Source organism: Schistocerca americana, unplaced genomic scaffold, assembly GCF_021461395.2.
Source record: "Schistocerca americana isolate TAMUIC-IGC-003095 unplaced genomic scaffold, iqSchAmer2.1 HiC_scaffold_708, whole genome shotgun sequence".
Taxonomy (NCBI): domain Eukaryota; kingdom Metazoa; phylum Arthropoda; class Insecta; order Orthoptera; family Acrididae; genus Schistocerca; species Schistocerca americana.
In genome coordinates, this window is record NW_025726465.1 from 42,501 (window position 1) to 47,500 (window position 5,000).

General features: G+C 53.2%; 1 non-coding gene across 1 annotated transcript in view; it reads right to left on the minus strand.

The window, feature by feature from the left end:
* Nucleotides 1-1,660, minus strand: part of LOC124589572 — a 1,910-nt gene extending 250 nt beyond the window's left edge. Inside the window, exon 1 of the ribosomal RNA XR_006976092.1 lies at nt 1-1,660. This exon is cut by the window's left edge and continues 250 nt beyond it. This is a non-coding gene — a ribosomal RNA (small subunit ribosomal RNA).
* Between the last annotated feature and the right edge of the window lie 3,340 nt (nt 1,661-5,000).

Below are 5,000 nucleotides of genomic sequence, written 5' to 3' on the forward strand. Positions count from 1 at the left end.
CAAGCCCCAATCCCTAGCACGAAGGAGGTTCAGCGGGTTACCCCGACCTTTCGGCCTAGGAAGACACGCTGATTCCTTCAGTGTAGCGCGCGTGCGGCCCAGAACATCTAAGGGCATCACAGACCTGTTATTGCTCAATCTCGTGCGGCTAGAAGCCGCCTGTCCCTCTAAGAAGAAAAGTAATCGCTGACAGCACGAAGGATGTCACGCGACTAGTTAGCAGGCTAGAGTCTCGTTCGTTATCGGAATTAACCAGACAAATCGCTCCACCAACTAAGAACGGCCATGCACCACCACCCACCGAATCAAGAAAGAGCTATCAATCTGTCAATCCTTCCGGTGTCCGGGCCTGGTGAGGTTTCCCGTGTTGAGTCAAATTAAGCCGCAGGCTCCACTCCTGGTGGTGCCCTTCCGTCAATTCCTTTAAGTTTCAGCTTTGCAACCATACTTCCCCCGGAACCCAAAAGCTTTGGTTTCCCGGAGGCTGCCCGCCGAGTCATCGGAGGAACTGCGGCGGATCGCTGGCTGGCATCGTTTATGGTTAGAACTAGGGCGGTATCTGATCGCCTTCGAACCTCTAACTTTCGTTCTTGATTAATGAAAACATACTTGGCAAATGCTTTCGCTTCTGTTCGTCTTGCGACGATCCAAGAATTTCACCTCTAACGTCGCAATACGAATGCCCCCGCCTGTCCCTATTAATCATTACCTCGGGTTCCGAAAACCAACAAAATAGAACCGAGGTCCTATTCCATTATTCCATGCACACAGTATTCAGGCGGGCTTGCCTGCTTTAAGCACTCTAATTTGTTCAAAGTAAACGTGCCGGCCCACCGAGACACTCACTCAAGAGCACCCTGGTAGGATTGCAACGGGGTCCGCCTCGGGACGCACGAGCACGCACGAGGCGCGTCGCACGCCTTCAGCTCGCCCCACCGGCAGGACGTCCCACGATACATGCCAGTTAAACACCGACGGGCGGTGAACCAACAGCGTGGGACACAAATCCAACTACGAGCTTTTTAACCGCAACAACTTTAATATACGCTATTGGAGCTGGAATTACCGCGGCTGCTGGCACCAGACTTGCCCTCCAATAGATACTCGTTAAAGGATTTAAAGTGTACTCATTCCGATTACGGGGCCTCGGATGAGTCCCGTATCGTTATTTTTCGTCACTACCTCCCCGTGCCGGGAGTGGGTAATTTGCGCGCCTGCTGCCTTCCTTGGATGTGGTAGCCGTTTCTCAGGCTCCCTCTCCGGAATCGAACCCTGATTCCCCGTTACCCGTTACAACCATGGTAGGCGCAGAACCTACCATCGACAGTTGATAAGGCAGACATTTGAAAGATGCGTCGCCGGTACGAGGACCGTGCGATCAGCCCAAAGTTATTCAGAGTCACCAAGGCAAACGGACCGGACGAGCCGACCGATTGGTTTTGATCTAATAAAAGCGTCCCTTCCATCTCTGGTCGGGACTCTGTTTGCATGTATTAGCTCTAGAATTACCACAGTTATCCAAGTAACGTGGGTACGATCTAAGGAACCATAACTGATTTAATGAGCCATTCGCGGTTTCACCTTAATGCGGCTTGTACTGAGACATGCATGGCTTAATCTTTGAGACAAGCATATGACTACTGGCAGGATCAACCAGGGAGCTGCGTCAACTAGAGCTGAGCAGCCGGCCGCCCGGGAGTGTGTCCCGGGGGCCCGCGCGAACACGCAAGCGTCCGCTCAATTATTCTGCAAACAGGAGGAGGCTGAGCTCCCCTGCACAATACACCTCGAAACCCTCTCAGGTCCCGGCGGCGCGCAGCGCCGTCCTAAGTACTTGGTCGGGTTCGAGAGAGGCGCAATCGCCCGGAGTTTGGCGAGTAGACGCTTTAGGTGCGACCACCCGTGCTCCCAACTGAGCTTGCCGCTGCCGACAGAGGCCCGGGAGCGTGCTGTCGTGGCATTGCCGGCGGGAGACAACACGCGCCACCTACGGTGGCCGGCAGCTCCAACGCCAGCGCCACAGAAGGACAAAAGCCCCACTTGGGTGCCGAAGCGAACTCTCCCAGCACAGCGCACGCGCCAACACGTCCGCACAGCTGCGATACAAACCACCTGCGAGAACCGCAGAGGCGACCGAGCAGCAGACGGCGTCGCGGCGCCGAGCGCCGGGCGGCGGCGCATCCTCAGCGCACACAGTCCTCAATCGGACCAGCACACTGCAGATGTCCACCGCGCTTCGCACCGGGCCCGCGAGGACCTACTTTGGCCGCACGGCGCCGCGTGCAGGGTGCGCCGGCGCGCAGCTGCGCCGCCTGCCGCCTCCGTCGGCCGGCGCGCCTGCCACTGGCCGCCCCCACCAGCCGGCTGTAGCGCGTGCGCCCACGCACCGCGCGGCCAGCACGCCGGGAGGCCCCCCCTCACCGGCCGGGGACGGTCCCACCCAGCCACCGCCGCGTATCGCTTCACACCCACATGCCATTCACGTTCGTGGGCATGGTGGGTATCGCTGAAACAACCGGTTGGTAGCTCAACCGATCGTCGCCATCACTGATTCACCTCTAGCGAGAACAACCGCACCACAACCGTTTACCAGTTGTTCATTTGCGTAACGTCACCAGCAAACGTAGACGTCCATCGCCATTTGCAAATTCAACGATTGTTGCATGCCTGTGTCAGGTGTCACGACACACTATGTCTGCCCACATACACGCAACAACATGTGCACGCTTCGCGAACACGTGGAAGGTGGCCCCCGTACGTATGCGATGTCCATTGCGCGAACGACTGTCAACCGGCCTCTGTCGCATGTCGCAGATGTGGAACGCAGTGCACCATGCTATCACGGTGTGTGAGAAGAGACGACTACGTCTGACAACACGCGCCACTACATCAACAGACGGCTCATGCTGATCGCCATCCACGGCATACCATACTGCAATCCAGCTCTTATAGGGAGACGACACGTAGCTGAGTGCACAATATTTGGACCGTATGGTTCGCCGTTGTTGGCGCAGTCGTGGTACGGTCACACATGTACCACGATGTATCATTCAGTACATGAGGACCAATGTGCAGTACAGTGTGTGATTTGGACGTACAACATCAGCGGACAGTTGACACACGCCGTACCACAACGTAGGCTGTGCTTCGCCATGCAAATGCCAATGAACAACTGCGAAGGGCATTGAGCATGTACGTCCTGCTGCCATCCGCATTACAGTGTATAGCTGCAAGGTGTTTAACATGAAGCGATACTCTGGGGACCAGGCAGTGCGAGTAGCAAACTATATTGCGGGGGTTGCAGTTAGGCAACACCACACTAATTTAACGCGTCGTATGACAATTACAGAGCAGGTTAAGGCCCAACGTGTGTTGGGTTAAGGCCCAACGTGTGTTGGGTTAAGGCCCAACGTGTGTTGGGTTAAGGCCCAACGTGTGTTGGGTTAAGGCCCAACGTGTGTTGGGTTAAGGCCCAACGTGTGTTGGGTTAAGGCCCAACGTGTGTTGGGTTAAGGCCCAACGTGTGTTGGGTTAAGGCCCAACGTGTGTTGGGTTAAGGCCCAACGTGTGTTGGGTTAAGGCCCAACGTGTGTTGGGTTAAGGCCCAACGTGTGTTGGGTTAAGGCCCAACGTGTGTTGGGTTAAGGCCCAACGTGTGTTGGGTTAAGGCCCAACGTGTGTTGGGTTAAGGCCCAACGTGTGTTGGGTTAAGGCCCAACGTGTGTTGGGTTAAGGCCCAACGTGTGTTGGGTTAAGGCCCAACGTGTGTTGGGTTAAGGCCCAACGTGTGTTGGGTTAAGGCCCAACGTGTGTTGGGTTAAGGCGCAACGTGGGTTACGTTAAGGCGCAACGTGGGTTACGTTAAGGCGCAACGTGGGTTACGTTAAGGCGCAACGTGGGTTACGTTAAGGCGCAACGTGGGTTACGTTAAGGCGCAACGTGGGTTACGTTAAGGCGCAACGTGGGTTACGTTAAGGCGCAACGTGGGTTACGTTAAGGCCCAATATAGGTTAGGTTAAGGCCCAATATAGGTTAGGTTAAGGCCCAATATAGGTTAGGCCCAATATAGGTTAGGTTAAGGCCCAATATAGGTTAGGTTAAGGCCCAATATAGGTTAGGTTAAGGCCCAATATAGGTTAGGTTAAGGTACAATATAGGTTAGGTTAAGGTACAATATAGGTTAGGTTAAGGTACAATATAGGTTAGGTTAAGGTACAATATGGGTTAGGTTAAGGTACAATATGGGTTAGGTTAAGGCGCAATATGGGTTAGGTTAAGGCGCAATATGGGTTAGGTTAAGGCGCAATATGGGTTAGGTTAAGGCGCAATATGGGTTAGGTTAAGGCGCAATATGGGTTAGGTTAAGGCGCAATATGGGTTAGGTTAAGGCGCAATATGGGTTAGGTTAAGGCGCAATATGGGTTAGGTTAAGGCGCAATATGGGTTAGGTTAAGGTACAATATAGGTTAGGTTAAGGTACAATATAGGTTAGGTTAAGGTACAATATAGGTTAGGTTAAGGTACAATATGGGTTAGGTTAAGGTACAATATAGGTTAGGTTAAGGCACAATATGGGTTAGGTTAAGGCGCAATATGGGTTAGGGTAAGGCGCAATATGGGTTAGGTTAAGGCGCAATATGGGTTAGGTTAAGGCGCAACGTGGGTTACGTTAAGGCGCAACGTGGGTTACGTTAAGGCGCAACGTGGGTTACGTTAAGGCGCAACGTGGGTTACGTTAAGGCGCAACGTGGGTTACGTTAAGGCGCAACGTGGGTTACGTTAAGGCCCAATATAGGTTAGGTTAAGGCCCAATATAGGTTAGGTTAAGGCCCAATATAGGTTAGGTTAAGGCCCAATATAGGTTAGGTTAAGGCCCAATATAGGTTAGGTTAAGGTACAATATAGGTTAGGTTAAGGTACAATATAGGTTAGGTTAAGGTACAATATGGGTTAGGTTAAGGCGCAATATGGGTTAGGTTAAGGCGCAATATGGGTTAGGT